General features: G+C 49.2%; 1 protein-coding gene and 1 long non-coding RNA gene across 10 annotated transcripts in view; one reads left to right on the top strand and one right to left on the bottom strand.

Annotated features, from left to right (window-relative positions):
- OPCML (opioid binding protein/cell adhesion molecule like) overlaps positions 1-19069 on the top strand; it is a 1082947-nt gene that overhangs the window by 975851 nt on the left and 88027 nt on the right. The window lies entirely within an intron of this gene.
- On the bottom strand, positions 3574-4593 carry LOC140625712 (uncharacterized). Of its 3 annotated transcripts, none has more exons than XR_012025045.1 (4): positions 4514-4593; positions 4214-4384; positions 4000-4106; positions 3574-3886 (listed from the first exon to the last, which is right to left on the bottom strand). It is a non-coding gene; the product is annotated as an uncharacterized lncRNA (long non-coding RNA). The 3 variants fall into 3 exon arrangements; XR_012025042.1 differs by having other exon boundaries at positions 3581-3886; positions 4295-4384; XR_012025043.1 differs by having other exon boundaries at positions 3583-3883; positions 4295-4384.

Raw genomic sequence — 19069 nt, 5'->3', positions numbered from 1 at the left:
CATTAACATATATGATCTGTTATGTGAGCTGATGTATGTTCTTTCCCTACTAAAGTGTAAGCTCTATGAGGGCAGGATCTATAGTGAGTATAGTAGGAAATCTTTCACATACAAGATGAAGGAATACATTAATTTGACAAAGAAGGGATTATACAGAGATGGTGCTGATTGATGCCTGATTGGCTTAACATATTTAAGCACGAGAGAACTTTTGAGTTTGGGATGATTTAAATGTAGCATTACCACATAGTGTATTGTCTACACGGCAACCCTTTTGAAGGTGGGAGGTGTGACATTCATAATTACACAGGTCAACAGATGCAGACGATAACTGCCTCTGGCAGAGTAGGGACATAATTCGCTCTCTTAAATGACATCTCAAGGGGATCTTGATTGAGGGCAAATTTTAAAATTCAACCTTTGGCAAGGGGGATTTTAGGTTCTATTTGTTTCTGCCTTGTTAGAAATCGTTGTTACTTATAGGAAACAGCCCAGTGTTGGTCTCGTTGCAGATTACTCACTTCTCCCAATGTTTGAGGGTCTGAAAATTGGAGCCTCAACCAGAAGAGTGAAGGGTCTTTTGGGGGCTGAATGAAATATGCTGTCAGCCGGGCCGGGCTTCTGTCTCTCTGGGACAGGGAAGGCAGCAATGAATCTGCTTCCCAGCCGAGAGGGAGGATAGCTCTTACAGGCCATCTCTGCTACTATTCCCCTCCCAAGGCCCTGTTGAGTCCTATCCATGAAAGTGGGTCCGTTATTCTAGGGCCAATTCCAGACGTGAGAAGACAGACTAGGGGCTAACAAGGACCATCCTCGGGCATTGAGGTCCTGAGTTAGAGGATGCCCGGCTGTAGCACGTGAGTTCTCTGGGCTCAGTGGATACCCTGTGCTCATTTTCCAGCGTTTCCCGGGCATCCACCTCACGAGTGTACGATGGAGCGTATGATCATTCGCCACATAGAGCCGTAAACGTGGTCCTGTGTGGAATTTAAGGCACTCACAATGAAGTTGAAATGAGATGAGCAAGCCCAGGGAAACTCCTTTTCAATGGTGGGACTAGGGCCCCGGAATTTAGATCAGGCCATTTCAGAAAGTCTCTGTTTGGTTTTAGGAGATGGTTTTGACCTGTACTATTACCAAGCTTGCGTGATGCGTTCTATTATAATCATGTTACGTTCTGTTCATAAAATTACAAATGTCTCCCAGGAAGAGGGTGAATCAGATGTTATACTGGCAATGCCCCTGACATGTTTATTCCATCTGGGGTCAGTGCATGATTATTAAACCCTACTGGAAAAAAAAAAAAAACAAAAACAAAATGAAAAACAAAAAAACAAAAAACATAAATTGACATTTTTAGCCTGAAAATCACATTGTTGCCAGGTGGTATGCACACTGGCCGTGCACAGATATTGCATCTCCCTGCAGTCATGAAGCAGGTGATGTGCTGGTGCGCTGGTTCATCCTGTTTCCCATAGAGCTTGACTGGATGTGGAAGCAGTGCCTCTCCCCTCTCCACAGGAGGCCTCCTAGAACTGGCTACACAAAACCACGCAGCCCCTTTCACCCCAGTGGGGCAAGGCTGATGCCACATCCCCCAAAGCCAAAGGGTGCTGGTTCCCCCATCCCATGTGTTCTCTGTCCTCAGCCCAGAGCCCCTCTGAGGGCCTGTCACCATGAGCAGCTCTTGGAGAAGGCAGTGGAGCATCCTCACTGTGGAGGGGCTGCCCGGCAGGATGATGAGGTGCTTGGTGGCTCCTGATTAGAGATTAGCCCACTGAAGCCTGACCTCAGAAAGGTGCCTTCTGGCCCACTGAGCATTGGTCCTTGCCCTTCCCAATCAGACTTCCACAGTCAAACTTTTAAGATGACTTCGCTTACTGCTGACCTCTCCGAGTTCTTGGGCACAAATGCTGATTGACTGAGACCTCGTTTTCCGAGAGCCGGTTATGGCCTGGAAGAAGCTGGGTGTATAAAGCTAGAAACAGAAGTGAAAGGTGAGCCTATTGTCATTTGGAATCTAAAATTAGAGACCACACAAATCAGACCGGAATGAAGCGAGGTATGCAGGAGGACTCAATTCAGTAGATGTTTATTGACTGATTTCTATTTGCCAGGCCTGGTGTTTTATTTTATTTTTTAAAAGATTTATTTATTTATTTGAGAGAGAGAGAGAGAAGGAGAGAGAGAGAGAGAACTAGAAGCAGAGGCAGAGGGAGAGAGATTCTCGAGCAGATTCCAGGCTGAGCACAAAGACTGAGGTGGGGCTCGAGGCGAGGCTCCATCCCACGACCCTGAGATCACTACTTGAGCTGAAACCAAGAGTCGAATGCTCAACGGACTGTACCACCCAGGTGCCCTGCAGGCCTGGTGTTCCAAATCCCACTCCACCTCCCCCCACCCGCCCCCACCTCCGTAAAAACCCCACCTATGTTGCCCATCATGTGCTTTGCTGATCATCTGAACGTGGGAAAGTATGGTGAGAAAGCAAAACATGAAAATAGTGATTGGCTCCCGACCACAATTCCCCTGAGGTCATTTAACACGGCAGCATTTTCTCCTGGAGCCGGGATCCTCCAACCAAGAGCCATCAGTGGTTGTCCTCAGAAAAGCAGGGTGATAAAATAACTTGCAGTTCACTCTCCAGAATTGTCCCCTTCCTCATGCCATCTCCCCACCTTGCATACGGCCCAGGTCCGCCTGCTGAAATGGCACGGTGTCAGAGCCTGCTTCAAGACTACCTGCTGTCCCTGGTCACCTTCTGGCATCACCGTCTCGAACTAAAGAGGACTCGATATTTCCTTTAAATCCTGATGAGGGGTTCACACCACATGTATTTATTGTGTTATTTCTTGCTACATTTATTTTTTTATTTAAGGATTTTATTTATTTATGCATAAGAGACACACACACACAGAGAGAGAGAGAGGCAGAGACACAGGCAGAGGGAGAAGCAGGCTCCCTGCAGGGACCCTGATGTGGGACTCGATCCCGGGACTCTGGGATCACGCCCTGAGTTGAAGGCAGGTGCTCAACTGCTGAGCCACCCAGGTGCCCCTCTTGCTAGGTTTATGTATGAGTGTGAGTCAATCTGTCTTATCCTCAGCATTGGCCAGCTAGGTGACAGAAAACAAGAACTGGGTTTCATTAGTGCATTAAATAATTGATTTTTAATATTTGTCAGTCACTGTTCATGAGGTCCTGCCATGTGTCAGGAATGGCACGAGGCCCTTGGGGAAGCCACTGTGCACAGCATGAATGGTCCTCACATTCAGAGAGTTTCCTTCCAGATGGAGGTTTGGACAGCTAACCAGATTTCACTGATATTTGGGAACAGACAATTCTTTGTTGTGGGAAACTGTCCTGTGCCTTGTGGGGTCTTTGGAATATACCTGTTTTTTTTTTGGAATCCACCTTGACCTCTAACTTCTAGGTATCAGTAGCGTCCCTGTCCTGACCCCCCACTTTGCCAACCAGTACGGTCTCCAGACATTGCACAGTGTTCTCTGTGGTGTAAAGTCACCGACCTGAGTGTTACTGCACTCTAGGGATAAATGTAATAAGTACGGGTTCCATGGGAGCCTAGAGAACAGGCATCTAAGACTGGAAGGGTCAAAAAAACCAAGGCCTCCACAGGAATCAAATGGTACATTGGATTGTGAAGAATGGCAGACAGATTTAATAAGGGGATTATTTACAAGGTATAGAAAGGGTATATATATATAGCCCAGACCCAAGGCTAGCAACAGCAGGTTTGTTCTTGCCCCAGGCCAAGGGGTGAAGCCAGACAGTTGCTGAATTAAAGGCTGGAAGGTATGAGGAGAAGGCTGACTGAAGAGAAACCATGTTCTTTGGTGAGGTGACTCAGTCGTGGGAAGTGAGTCTGCTGGAAAATTCACATTTGAGCTCACTTTCCTTCCTCTGATCACCTGCTGGGCTTCCTAGTGGTTACCCCAACCAGAAACCAATGGCAAGGGAACCAGTCGGTGTAGCCCTTACCAATCAGGCACTCAGAGAAGAAAGCAGGACAAAGAAGGCGGGCAAGTGTTTCTAGATGGTTGAAAAGGAAATATGTCGTGCAGCAGACTTTCCTGAAAGAGTTGAATCTAAGTGGAGACCCAAAAGATAAGTCAGAGTTACTTGGGGGAAAGGTAAAGGAAATAGCACATGTGATTTCTATCCCATAAAATTCAGTTATAAGAATCATGATTACATTTATAATTAGTCTCTTGAGCCCTCGTCAGCCTGGGAGGTGTGAAATTCAGTCCAAATGATGTTGGGGGAGACTACCAACCTCTCTAGAACCTTTAGTATGCTGAGGTCTCTAGTTTTCAGTCCTTACTAGTAGAAATCCTCAGTCCTAGGTGGTAGGAATAGTTCATTCCTTGAATAAAGGAACAAAAAAATAAATAAAAGGGAGAGAGGGACAGAGGGAGGAAAGGAGGGGGGACAAGTCTGTCTTAGCTTCTGGGTTCATCCTCAACATCATCCAGTTTGAGGTGCTGTCACTTACTGCACATTCACAGGAAATGAACAGGTGATCCGTGTTGGTGGAGACACTTCTATAAACCCCGCCACCTGGCTGTCCACCCCCCACCCCACCCCCACCTGGCCCCCCAGCTGGCTGGCCTACTCCCACCTCCCTGAGCCAACATTCATTGTTTTCCTGGTTCTTTAAAACAAAAGCCTGGATGGTAATCATCTTCTGGGTGCCTAGCAACTGCTTTAGACCTCATGACACAAAAGTCATTTACAATTCTGACGTAAGAAGCTCATAATAAAGAGCTCACGAAGCCCTGCACCTTTCAGGGATGGGGAAGAGAGAACCCCGTTCATTTTTTTTCTAGCCTTCTACAGCTTTGAGAACAAAACACACATTAGTTTCTCAGCAGACCAGCCTACCAGCCTGCTGTGTTGCAAAGTGAGGGATTTGAGGTAGTTTGAGGGGGCCAAGGCCTATCCATTATGGCATAGAAATCTAGGAGACCAGAGTTTTTAAAAGTGCTTAAGCGGAAGAAGATAGAAAATAGAGGCCCAGAGCACCTAGTAAGCCCCTAGAGTGATAGGACTTTTTACTGAGACCCATACCGTAACCCCAGCATATCAAAGAGGCACACAGGAAAGTCTCCTCCGTGCGGTCTCATCCTCCACAAAGGCACACGAGGTTCTAATGAGATGGGTAGTCTACACTGTGCACCAACACTGAAGCACTCAGATAGTAGGGACGTAGGTAGGGACCCCCCCAAAGTCAGTGTCGGCCGTGTAACCCAAACCCAGAGCATCCTTGTGGTTGGGCCCCATGCAAACCATAGTCCTTACAGCTCTCCTGCACGAGAACTAAACAGCAATAAATTGTGCATGAATCACTTATTTTTTACCTGCTCAGGTGTTGACTCTTTGGAATGAAAACACAGGAGCCAAGTGTTTTCTTCAACACAGCAGGAGCGCTGGCTGCACATGGGTCTCCTTCTCAAGTGCTCTGTGCTTCCATCTCAGGAATTAACCTGGCTGCCTCCTCCTGTCTTCTCTGTATCCTGCTTCCCCACCATCCCATCGGTGTCCTTGCTAATTCGACAAAGTTAATACCTGATTAATAACTCCTATGATAGAAGAGTTCCTGGATGAGCTGTAGCCCCCATTTACAATCTGCTGGTGATTGAAAAATTATGTTCAGTTCAGTAATAATTGATGGAAATGGTCTCTTCTCTTCTGCAGCTGATTGGCTTTGTAATTGTGATTTAATAATGTAAATACCACTTGTTTTCTTCTCAAGATGAATTGCCTTCTGATTTGCTAGGCTCAAGGCTCATTGGGCTTTCTTATGTCTTTGTCTCTTCTCATGAGGTTATAGGTGAGATTTATTCATTTCTTTGCTCCTTTTTTCTTTATACACACTCACTCACACAAGCATACTACACATTTTGAATCAATGATTGGAAGGAAGACATTATTTTTCAACCAGCTATTGATGATTGAATGTTTGACCTAAAACTTTTTGGAAATAATTTAGAAACAGGAGGCCTGGGTGGGTAAGTGACTTGTTCAAATGTACACAGAGAGTTAGATACTGCTCGTGAACTAGTATCGTGCTATTTCCTAAATGATGAGGTAGCTCAAAATGAATAGCTGTGACTTTGTGATTTATAATAAGAAATATATATTTGGTCTTTGTCCAGTTCCTGGCACAGGGCTTTGAAAATCTTTGGAATTTCCTGTGATGACAGCAAATGTACCTTCTGTTATGTTAATGATGTGACTTTTCTTTTTTTTTTTTTTTTTTTTTTTATGATGTGACTTTTGGAAAGCACCTAAGGATGGAGGACGGTTGCCAGGGTAGCCAGGTTGGAATGTACCCCATCACCCTTGGGGAAGGGACAGCTGCTGAGGATTGGTTCAAACACCAATGGCCAGCGATTTGCTCACTCATGTAATCAAGCCTCCAGAAACCCATAAGGGCAGAGTTCAGAGAGAACCCGTGGAGATTCAGGGAGAAGGGAGTCCCTGCAGTGCATGGAGGGCGATGTGCCTCTTTCCCCATTCACTGCCCTATGCATCTCTTCCATCTGGCTGTTTGTGAGTTGCATCCTTTTATAATAAACTGGTAATCTAGTATGTAAAATATTTCCCTGAGTTTCGAGCAAATCAGTCAGACCCAAGGAGGAGTCACAGGAACCTCTGACCTACAGCCAGTGGGTGAGAAGCACAAAGAACAACCTAGATTTGCAGATGGCATCTGGAATGGGGGATAAGGGGTGTTTTGTAGGACAGAGCCCTTCCCTGTGGGGTCTTATGCTATCTCCAGGTAGATGGTGTCAGAATTGAAGGGCACTCAGTGTCGGGGGTGTGGGGAGAACCCATAGGACAGAACTGGTGTCAGAATTGCAGCGTCTCTGTATTTTACTTTCTTTATTGTTTCTCTACCGTTATGCAAACACACCATATGTGTATCATACGCAGCGTGAAATAAATACCATACTGTGACTTACCTTATCTCACAACTTACCAGCAGGGTCCCATGTTCTATAATTGAAAAAACCCCTAGAGCTGGATGTAAGTAGAGGAAGCTCAAGGCCACTATGCATCTGACCCGTTCTCTTCTCCCTGTGTGGTAGTCCTGGAAATCCCAGGCACCCCCTGCCCAGCGACCAGGCTTCTGGCATCTGCCCTGTGTGGCATGGAATACAGCGACCCCTTCCAACCTCTGCATTTTCATCCGGGATCCTTCGATCCAAGCCTGCCTTGTTGGAACTCAGTCACTCCTTTGGTCCTCCTCGCTTTCCTTTCCCAGACTGATGTTGTCTGCCAAGAAGGCAGAGGCTCCTTGCGTCCCAAAGTAACAAAGACAAAAGTGACAAACTAGTCTGAGCAAATAGGAAAAAAAAATCTGGGAATTTTCAGAACTTTTCTCTCTTTCCAGGTCCGTTGTGTCAATTTTGACAGAGGCCTGCAGGGGCATATGTGACCACTAAGCAAAGGGAAACCCCACAAAGGCAGGCAGGAGGGTCCGCGGCAGAGGGTGAGGGGGATTCTGGAGGCTGACAAGACTGTTGGCTTGAACCTCCACATCGTCACCACCTCAATGTGCTGAGCTGTGTGGCATTTTGTAGAACCAGAGCCAACCCTGGTTTTCAAGGGTAGAAACAGGATTCGCACCTCCTCACTCCCCTACCCAGGGGCTTCAGGCCTTGCTCAAACGCTGGTTACTGTTCAGAGACTGATGGCAAGAGCACAGCATCCCTATGTCCTGGGCCAGAGGGACTGTCGTGAATTAGGTCGAGAGAAGAGCAGTGGCTAAGGAGTTAAGGAATAAACTGGGCCAGTGCCCTCATTGTGCAGATAAGGAAACTGAGGCTGCATGATGCAAAGTGGATTGTCCAGACTCCTAGGCTTCTTAGGTTGTCCAGAGAAACAGAACCAAGAGGATCTAGAGAGAGACAGATAAGACAAGATTTATTATAGGAATGGGCTTGAGCGGTTATGGAGGCAAGAAGTCCCATGCTCTGCCATCTGCAAGCTGCAAAATCAGGAAAGCTGGTGGAGTAAATCAGTCAGAGTCTACAGGTTGGAGAACCAGGTGAGCAGATGGTGTAAATTCCAGTCCCAAGGCCAAAAGCTTTAGATGGGGCATGTGGGGGGACCCACTGGTGTAAGTGCCAGAAGCTGAAGGTCCGAGAACCATGAGTTCTGGTGTTCAAGGGCAAGAGAAGACAGACACCCCAGCTCAAGAAAAGAGAGAGAATTTGCCCGTCCTCCATCTTTTTGTTCCCTTCAGGTGCTCAGTGGATGGGACAATGCCTACCCACATTAGTGGGCGATCTGCTTTATTCACTCTACTGAGTCAAATGCTAGTCTCTCCTAGAAACACTTCACGGACACACCCCAGAATCATATTTACCAGCTCTCTGGGCATCCCTTTGTTCAGTCAAGTTGACACATAAAAGTAACCATCACAAAGCCCCTCAGATCTTGTTGGGTCTGTTCAAGTGTAGCTGTAGATCAGTTCTGATGGGGGGAGGGGTGCAGGGGAGAGTTGGGTTGCAAGTCTGAGTGTTGGGCCTTTACTACTATCAAGGCCCCTTTCCTTGTGTCTCAGTGTCTGTCTTCTGGTTGGGAAGGATTAGCGAGGTGAGCCTCATAGCTAAGAAGGGATATTTTTTAGCAAAGGCAGGGGAGGACAGAAAGCAGAGAGAAGCATCATTTTCCTGCATTTGGAGTGTACCCTCAGACCCATGAAATGGGTCGCAAATCAGATAAGTGGATGATTAGTTATACCTATAAGACATTACTCCAACCTACCCATCGAGAGGAGGGAAACAAGAACAGCTACTTGTCAAAATCTGCATGAATAGGATTCCTAGAAGAGAACGGAAAGAATTAATTTCCCCCATTAATACAAGACATTACCCTCAGACACACACAGTCCTTCATAATTGTCAAAACCTCTTTCCTCCCCATCACCGAGCAGCGACAGCACAATGACAGATGAGAGCCACCTTGAAATTGCGTGGTGTCTTTATTCTTGTGCCTGCATTGTCAAGACCCCAGATAAAGCTAAGGGTGGCCTAGGTCAATGCTGCAGTGTGCACGCCTGACTGCAGGGAACTTCTTATGTTGCCATCTAGGTTAGTGACCCTGAGTTTCTGGGTTGGAACTCTGCCCATCAGCACCACGGTCATTAGATTTCCAGAATTTAAGGAATTATGTTGGATTCCTGGTCATACTCTGTATTGCTAAGTTATGAAAGACTAGAAATGACCTTAGAAATAATCTAGTGCACGTTTCTATTTGATAGGAAAAAAAAATAGGTAAGGCTTGGGGTGCTAAAAACGTCTACTTGAAGTCACATAGCACGTTGGTGGCAGAGCTGGGGTTAGATCCAGGTCTTCTGATCTCTAATTCGGTACTTTTCTCCACTTACTCCGGCTCTTGGCAGAGTTGTAGAAGACCATGGGTATCGTGACTTCTATGAGGATGAGGCTAAGAAGGGAGGCCAGGAAGATAGATGTCTTTTGTGAGAGATTAGCTTAGTAAGAGTCCAAGTTGGATGACAAGAGGCACGCAGACTTGCCTAGAATAGCACAAGGTGCAGATACAGAGGGCCCTTGACGAGAAAGTTTCTCAAGGGACCCAGCCTCACATCAAGGGCTCTCGGCCCCAAGGGCGGAGACATTGCCCATTGAGTGCACAGCTCCTAATTCTTCCTTTCAACGGCCGCTATAGCCGAGTGAGTGAGCAGAGCTATCTCCCCGTGATGCTTCAGAGCTCAGGCCCTCCAGCTCGGTGAAGTGTGCAGAATGTCTCAGCCACAGCCTGCATGCCAAGTACGCTGCTTGGCTTAGTGGGTATTTTGCCTGGAAGCAAATACAAGGATTTCAAAAATATTAATGAACACTGATAATTAGCATCATTGTCATGCAGTTGTGCTGTTGGGAGCTACTCTGGGGAGAGGCTGAAAAGTAGAGAATAGGAGAAGAGGAAGAAAGAGGGAAAGCAGGAGGAGTCAGGCTGCGTCAAGGCTTCATCTGCAGACACAGGGCTATATTCTTCCTCAGAAGGGCCTCTCCCCAGGAGCCTGAAGAGGCCTTGCATCTGCTTCCGTGAGTGCTCTGGACCATCCTAACCATTTCAGAAGGCATAGGTCTGGTCTGCTCTCTGACCTGCCAGAACTTTGAGCCAGCATCTCTTAAACCCCAACTGGGTTTCCATCCTGCGGGCTGCCGTGTTGATGCCCTCACTCCAGTTGGCTCAGGCTCCAAGCAGCTGCTGTAGCCTGTAACCCCCCAGAAAAGTGCAGCTAGCTCATGAGCCTCAAGCTCAGAAAGAGAGAAGAAAGCACACGGAGTCCATCTGGACCCTCGTCTAGCAGAGTCCTACGTCTGAGAATCTATGATCTCTTTGGGGGCTAGATCACTGTCTCTCATTAAATTTAAAAGTGTGGGTGTTGAGATAGCCCCACAGGCAGAGTGAGGTGCAAGCAGCAGCCCTGGAGGGTCCTGATGGTCAGGCTTTCCATGGGCTAACAGCACACTGCTGAGAGCAGAAGTGACTGTTAATGATGAGGCGTGGAAAGCAAGTGTCTGCTGAGAGTGCACCAGTCAGACTTGACTATATGGTCACCCTACTTACAAAAATAAAGACTCCCTGGGTGTTGCTTAATTAAAAACATTAATCCCCAGGGAAAATAAGGCAAGTGCAGTTGGTATTGGAAGCCAAGTGATAATTTCCCCCAAAGCACCAAAGCACCAAAGGGGTAAAGCATGCGGTCTGATGTTGCTTCGTAATTAGAAATAATTTGAAGAGTTTGGGCACCACTTGGTCCACAACAGATTCGGACTAATCAACTTGCTGTGAGCTCAAGAAGTCAAGTTTCCGAGCACTTCCTGGTGTTGGATGCTCATTGCCACACGGTGACATGGAGCATGTCCGCCCAACTGTCCAAAATACTATTTCCTTTGAGAACGTGGGCCTAGATGACGGGTCATTTCACTCCTGCTTAGGCCAATGCAAGCAAGGTCAAGTCAAATGTTCTTAAGACAAACACACACATAAATGAAAGAAGCCATTCAGTGCCATGATTCTTTTTTTTTTTTTTTTTAAAGCGGTAGCTTATTTCAACTAAAGCACAGAATTCCTTCACTTTTTAGTTGTTGGTGATGAGATAACCTTGTTGGTTCAGAATGCAGATGAGAGTAGCGAAGGAAGAAACCCTGTAATAAATAAAAACTCTTCGAATATCCTCAACATTTTTTTTTCAGGGACTCTTCTGTGTCAGCTGTGCTTTCTAGAAGCCATGATTTTGTTTTCTTCAACCTCCATGTCTTTTTGGTCTGAATGGTTTATTTCTGTTCATATTTGGATACTTTCTAGAATATAAATGTTAGCTACTTTTTTAACCATGTCAGCTACTGTGTTCTCCAGATGGATTTAAAATTCTGCCCTCGGCCATTTGTCTGTCCGTATGTGAAATTCCAGCTGTCTCCCTTCTGCATCCTCATGGTGTCTATCTCCCTGTGTGGTTGTGTGTGTGTGTGTGTGTGTGTGTGTGTGTGCGCGCGTTCGACTCCTCTCTTCTTTATCTAGCATGCACTTGGAACTCCCGTTGAAAGACTGCGTGCCACATCCTTGCCAGTAGCTGGCTCTTTCTGTATTGCTCACTCAGGACTACTCTCTCTGGGTCAATGGAATCATCTAGATGATACAACTCTCGTGTCCCGATTTTATTTATAGCTAATGAACCCATCTCAGAGAAGAGAACACAAGGAAGACTAAACTGACTATGTGTCTTCACTGTGCTTTGGAGAAAAACAGCTCTGGCCTTGCTCTCACTTTGTGGATCCGGGCATCGCTATCCACTGTGGGGTGATGAGAGGCATCAACACTGTCAGGCCCTGGCCTGGTGGCCATTATCTTGCAGTATCACAAGGTCCCCTTTCCCTGACTCACCTGTTGGCATCCCAACTGTGTGTCTCTCATAGAGGCCAGTGGACAGTCACAGAAGGCCCGAACAGAGCTTCATGACTGCTAGGCCCTGAATGCCTTCTTGGCAGAGGATGCCTGGGAATCTCTAAGTGGAACTGGCACCTGGGAAATAAAGGCCACAGGAGCCCTCAATGTACTGACAGGGGGTTTCATCCCTGGTTGTGCACTGGAGTCCCCTAGGCAGTGTTTAGAGGATGCCAGTGATGGGTTAGCTCAACCAGTCTGTAAGCAGGGGCACGAGAGTCTGTTTTTACAGTGCTCCTTGAATGATGCCGTGTGTCACCTGAGACAAGACCTCCAGGCCCTCACCTCCTAGGCCTCATGGCAGAGAAGTTTCTTGACATTGCGTTCTCCTGTCCCCACCTACCAGACGAAACCCTTCAAATCCCCCATCTTTGGCTAACGAGAGCCCATGTACCAGAATTGATCTTTCTGACCAGTCCTATTGAATGAGTCACGTGAAACCTTCTCTTCTGGTGTCATCGCAGCTGTCCCATCAGAAAATGGCAAAGACTCAGGGAATTCACCACTGCTAGGCAATTCCTTTGAGTCCCCAGTTCCCAGGAACATTATTAATGTACTCTTTCCCCCACTAGAAGCTCACCTGACTTTCACAGTCACACATTGATCTTGTCATTAGCCAACTTACTATCAGCCTCAGGGAAGGCAGCCAGCAAGGCAGCCCCAGACAGGGGCAAATCAGCCCTCCCCTGGGCAGGGTCCTGGCGGCCACTGCCAGGGAAGCCCAAGACAAAGAGCTTCTGTCACCACCAGCAAGTGAGACGTTGACCCAGAGGCTCAGTCTCCAAACCAGAATGACTTTAGCACAATTCAATTGCTTGTATTAATTAAGGGAAAATGAAACAGTGGGTTTATCACACTTTTCATTAACTCCAATGCAGCGAAGGGATGTATCTGGGAGTTGGGAGCAAGCAAGGATGGAATATACTGCTGTCCACACTCCCTGGTTTAATTAAGGAGGGGGAGTCAGAGTTGCTTTTTGCCAACAGCATTCTTTTTTTTTTTTTTTTTTAAGATTTTATTTATTTTGAGAGAGAGAGAGAGGAGAGAGAGGTTGAGCAGGAAAGGGGCAGAGGCAGAGGAAGAAGCAGACTCCCCACTGAGCTGAGCAGAGAGCCCAATGCCAAGGCTCAATCCCAGGACTCTGGGATCATGACTGGACCCGAAGGCAGATGCTTAACCAGTAGAGCCACCCAGGTGCCCCGGCCAACAGCATTGTAAGGAGAGTCAGGGGGTCAGGGAGGACAGAGAGGGTGGAGAAGGGCCCTGCAGAGAGAAAGAAAATTAAGTAGAGAGGGAGAATTTAGAGGGGATTCAGTTTCCGAACCCTTGGCCATTGGATGTATGTTCATCCTACATGAGATGCATACAGAGTCCAAGGAGGTGGAAGTTGTAGTCCCTTCTCGGTGCACTTGCAATTCAGACAGTGAGACCGCTACCATATAGGAGGTGAGCATAAACAGTACAAGACCAAGGTCACATGAGCCAAATTGTCCCCAGTGCTGAGACTCTATTGACTCAAGCATGTTTCTGATGTGTCTGTTCTTTAAGAGAGGGAAGCTCTTGTGTTGGGAGGTATGTAATTGGGAATGGTGCCACGAGATCTCTGGGGAGGAGGGAGGAACCCACTCCCTAGTCTACAGGTTTCCAAAGTGCAGCTTCCCCTGTACTTCCTAGAAGGAATAGACCCCTCTTTTGCCTCAGTCGCCCTTTGTCTCCTTTGTGGATGATGGGTGACTAAGGTCATTGGTAAGGTTATTTGCTCTGGCGTCCATTGGACTCTTCATGAGGATAAGGCCATGGTCTAGAAGTGAGCCAGCAGTCCTGATTCTCCATCATCGTCCCGATCCACCTCGGCTTGGGTCGAAGGGCTCTCCGTACCCTGGACTCTCCATTCCAATATAGCCCTTATTCCCAGGTCCAGTGTTTGGCCCGTAGCACAGACCCAAGGCAAGTCCTCCTATTGCACAAGTCCGGATGTCTCTAGTTCATAGGGAGCAAGGCAAGAACCTGTGTCAGCTTTGGATGCCAAGCCCAGATTGTAGGCCAGCCTGACAGCAGTATAGCTGGTATTTTGATCTGTTTGTGTCACTTTATATGATCATGTTCTACTGGCCAGAATCCTGGAGAGAGATGGATGAGTGACAGGATACCAGCACACATCCCTGCGTGCACTTCTGACATCTGCCTTGCCCTACACGCCTCAAGGGCACAGATGCCATTGGGAGGGGCGTACTCCAGACAGTTCCTTTCCTTGGCCTTGTCTTGCTCCAGATTTCTAGGGTAGGATTTCCAGCAAACACTCAACATGCCAGCCAGCCCACACCTTTTTTTGAAGAATGATACTAAGCACTTCTCACAGGAGTCAAATCTCAGTTCCTTGAGGGCTTGAAAGAATGCCTAGTGGTGGTGAGTGGCCAAGAAGCTATTATCAGATGGATCAGAAAGCCGAGGTGTGGCCTAACAGCTCGGAAGCATTCACGGGATCACCTGGACATCGGATTCCCACTTCCCAAGTCCAGCATTAATAGGGAACATCTACAGCAGCTCCTGTTACTGAGCAGCAGGGAAATGTCCGTTCTTGCTCTTCCAGAAGCCCTACCCCGAGAGCCAGATGGACCGTGGGGAGCCCCATGTTCCGCACTCCCGGTGGCCTCCTTTCTTGCCCACCAGAGCAAGTATCTCCTGGCCGTGGCTTCATGAAGCCATCTGCTCTGCGTCAATGCCTCCTTAAATTCTGCCTCCTCCTCTGTGCTCTCATCCTCCTCCTGTTCTTTCACCCCAAGGCACCTGCCCCAGGCATGTGCCACCGTGAGCCGCCTCCTGACAGGCCTCATGGCAAAAGCTGTGACAGGGGCTGACATCTAACCTCACAGAGCGGTTTCCCGGGATAGAGCGGCAGCTTTCCACCGCGTAGGGGTAGGGACAGCGAGGTCGGGGCACCCAGAAGGTGACTTTTTAAATCATTTTAAAGGGAGGAGCCAGGCAGGGTTTGCCTCCCTGTGAGGTTGGTTGCTTTGGACGACGGGAGCAGTCTGGCACAGGAATAGGCCCCCCTCTGAAGTCACTCCTGGGGATCTTGCCCGGAGTGGGGGAGGCTCTTCAGGCAGCGACAATACTCCAAAAAAATGGAAGACTAAAATTGTTGGCCCCTCATGGTGCTTTGAGCTGTAACATTCTGAGGAATTGCGGGAGCAAAGGGAGGACACCTTGCGCCTAGACTGGGCCTGCGCTGCCCCTGGCTGGAAGGTTGCAGGGGTTGGTGGGGCGAGAAAGGGGACAGTGGGGGACACCCCGAGTTTACTTGGGATTTCCTATCCCAACTCTTCTTCCCCGAAAGTCGGGTTTCCTCCAGCTCTAAAATACCTGAGCCACTGCGCCGCCGGAGGAGAGGGCTGGAAATACAATCAGAAACTGCAAACTGAGCTTAGGGAGAGAAGCGTAGAAAGCGCCCCTGTTCTGGGCCCGTGCAGTGTAGACCGCCCCAGGCCTGGACCCGTCCAGTGTGTCGTCCCTACACTAGCGCTGTCCCCCAGGCCTCTCCCCGCTGGAACAGGTGATGGTGGCACCGCAGGTCCCACCAGGGATCCCCCCCCTTTGCAGCCGGTGCCTCTGGGTCTAAGCAGGTAGACCCGGCTCTCTTGGCTGGGGGGCCTGTTGTCCTTCTCAGCCTGTGCGAGAGCGCATCCCTGTAGACGGACCCGGAACCCACAGGACCATGGCCTCGCTGGGTGCCTGCACCCAGGGGCCTGGCCCAGGGGCCTCAGCGTCCCTTTGGTTCTTGTCCATCTTACCCTCACTAATGCCCTGAGTGGCACTTACCTTCTCCCAGGGGCTCGTCTGCGGAGAGAAGTGCACCCCCCCTTTAAAAAATGCCTTTGTGCCAGCGACTCAGAACCCCTGCGTTTTGCTGCCAGTCGCAGCCTCGGGGCGTCTGAATGCAGAGGGCGGTCGCAATGCGCTGGGGGTCGGCTGCCTCGGGGACAGGGTCGGCTGCCGCCGACACACTGTGAAGCCCCGTGGACCGCCGTGTTCTCAGGTGTGGTCGGAGAAGAGACCGGTGTGGTCCTCCAGCCCCTGTGGCTTCTTTAATCACTTTGGAACGTGTCTTCGGAATCTTCCCAGGGGCACCGGGACACGCTCCCGGCCACCGCCCACCTCTCCGCCCTGCTGCACCTGCAGCCCTCCCCGGCTGCCCTCCGCGCCCTCCCCGGCTGCTCTCCCCAGGTGCCCTCCGCACCCTCCCCGGCTGCCATCCCCGGCTGCCCTCCTTGTCCTCCTCGGCTGTCCTCACTGCCCTACCCCGGCTGCCCTCCCTGCCCTCCCTGGGCGCCCTCCCCGCCCTACCCGGGGTGCTGTCCCAACCCTACCCCAGGCGCCCTCCGCACCCTCCCCCGCCCACTCTGTCCTCTGCCCTCCTGGCAGCCTGCGAACAGGGTTGGCCCATTAGTCGCCTTCTGCTCCTCTCTCTGCCGCTGGGAGTGGGAATGGGACGTGGGGACGGAGCTGGAGAGGCCGGCGCAGGCATTAGATCCACTGTTTCCTGGGGCCCTAGGCACTTAGTGACCTGGATGTGTTCACCCGACGTCCAAAGCAGTGACTAGCCAAGGTCTCCATCACCTTCAGTGGTTCCGGGGGAGCAATTCCAACGTCCTCTCCGGTTTCTGAGCCAAGACCAGCCAGAGAAGGCTCGCGCTGCAGGAAGGCCTAGCGCTCAGCGAGGCGTGGGCCGCAGGCTCCAGACCCTTCCCCAGGCTCCACTCCAAGGAGGGTGTCTGTGGAGCTGCGGCCCCAAGCATCCCCGCGAGGGGCCTCAGTAAGCTTTGTTGACCAGGTGGCCACCTGGCAGATGCAGGTAACAGGAGCAGGTGACAAGAGAAGCTGAGGACAGCTGGCGGTGGGGCCTAGTGTTCCCACTCAGCCTGTGGGCCTCAGAGCAGCAGCAGGGAGACCTCTGGGCGCTGGTGAGAGATGCAGAGCCCCAGGTCCTGCTCTAGACCTACTGGGTCAGAATCTGTATTTTTTTAGATCCCAGAGGAATTTATATGCAAATTAAAATCTGAGAGGCACTTACTTTATAGTACAAACTTGACAAAATTCATTTTCTCCCTTAACGAGGTGGTATTGTCCTAACGATCCCCATTTTACATAGAACGTTCTCTTCCTTCTTCCCTTTTTTGCTGTCATGTAATTGTCCCATAAAACCAGCATTACAGAAAACACATTCCCACGTTCCAGAGGGCGGGCGACAGTGTTGTCCCGTCATTCCTGGACGAAGGCCCCGGGCCCCGCCCGCTCATACAAATGCAGAGAATTACTCAGGGTCCAGGTGCACTGGCCTCCGTCTTCTTTGAGGCGATTCCTTCCTCTTGCAAAAGCCAACACTTCTAGGTTGACGGGCATCCATAAATCTGCCTTATCGGGGGCTTAAGACATGTGTCCGGTGTATACTGTGCAGCATGATACGGATCTATCTCATTCTCTCCAAGGAAAGGGGGTCGGTGACCCTGCCTGAGGCTCCTGCCAGGCCTCCTGCCGGTGGCTTTGTTTGGCCAAACACAGTGAGGTTTAATTACTTGCGGCAAATGTACTCTAGCACGTTTTGAAAAAATCGTGGCCTCTTAGTAGGAGGAAGGCAGACTTTTTGATCCTGTCACACTTTCTCATTGCAGAAAAGGTACACTTGGGACGTTGTTTTGGTGTGTTTGATTTCATTGTTAAACAATCCTTAAAAATACTTAGACTGGGGGGCGCCTGGGTGGCTCAGTCAGCAAAGTGTCTGCCTTTGGCTCAGGTCGTGATCCCAGAGTCGTGGGATCAAGCCCCACATCCGGCTCCCTGCTCATCGGGAAGCTGGCTTCTCCCTCTCCTCGCTGCTTGTGCTCTTTCTCACTATCTCTGCTACTATCTCTCTCTCTCAAATAAATAAATAAGATCTTAAAAAAAATACTTAGATTGGTCAACCAACATCATTTCAATAATTGAGGCTATTTTTATCTTTATAGACTTTCTAAAACAAGTGATCTTAGAATCTCCTTCGACTGTGAGGTTCTGTTAAATCTAAGAGAAATATGGAAGAAAAGATGAGAAGATGTTTCTATTCCTCTAATAAATATTGAGGAATTAGGATATGAACCAGCCTGAAAGATTAAATGTCTGCTGTTGTGGAGGTCTTGCACCCAGGATCACCCCCCCCGAGATCCTGGTGAATAGGGCCCTGCCCCAGCTCCAGGGGTGCAATGCTCTGAAGCGCCTTCCTTAGTATGTTCTAAGTCCTCCTCTGGTTCCTGGTAGCAGTCTAGGCTAGCTATACCATTCAGGAGGGACGCCCCCATTCTAGATGAGGGTATGGCCTGTCCTGGACTCCATTTTCCCCCACAGGGTGTGTTTCCAACTTCTACCCTCAGCTATTCTTCATATGGGTTCAGCCAGATTCCCAAGAGCACCAAACTTACATCTGTGTGCTGTTCTGGGACCTAGTCCACAGTTCCAGGTTCTACGAGGGTGGCGAAGGATTCCTCCACCTGGCAGTGCAGGATTTCTTTCATGTAATTGCATGAGATTGGGCTACCCAATGGTGCTGATATTGGATGACTCCAACTGTTTATATAGAGAGCGGACCCTTGAAAAATATTTTTCCAGGAAACCCACAATTGTACAGGAAACCCATCCCAAGTACATCTTGGGATGTACCTGGTAACTGATGGCAGAGCCTGGGTGGTTGGGACTTAGGGTAGGAGATGGGAGCAAGGAAGGCAACAGGAGCTGAAAGGCAAGTGGTCTGAGGAAATGGGCAGGGTGGGTGGAAACTCCCCAAGGCTCAGACTGGGAGCCAAATCAAGATGCTAAAGGTCCTGCCACCCTACCCCCTGCCCGTCACCCTACCCTTCACCTTCCCACTGTTCCACATACATAGTGGACCTAGACTTATTGACGGAACACCCATTCGGTAGCAGTATACCTATATGGGGGTGTGAGGAAAGTTATAAAGAGTGTTTATCCTCCTGAAAACTATTTTCACTCTAAAGCCTGGAGCACAAAAAAGAGTTAAGCAGCAGACCTATAAGAA

The sequence above is a fragment of the Canis lupus genome, chromosome 3, assembly GCF_048164855.1.
Source record: "Canis lupus baileyi chromosome 3, mCanLup2.hap1, whole genome shotgun sequence".
NCBI lineage: Eukaryota > Metazoa > Chordata > Mammalia > Carnivora > Canidae > Canis > Canis lupus.
The sequence above is the reverse complement of the archived record's forward strand: the minus strand, read 5'-3'. Positions and strand labels throughout refer to the sequence as shown.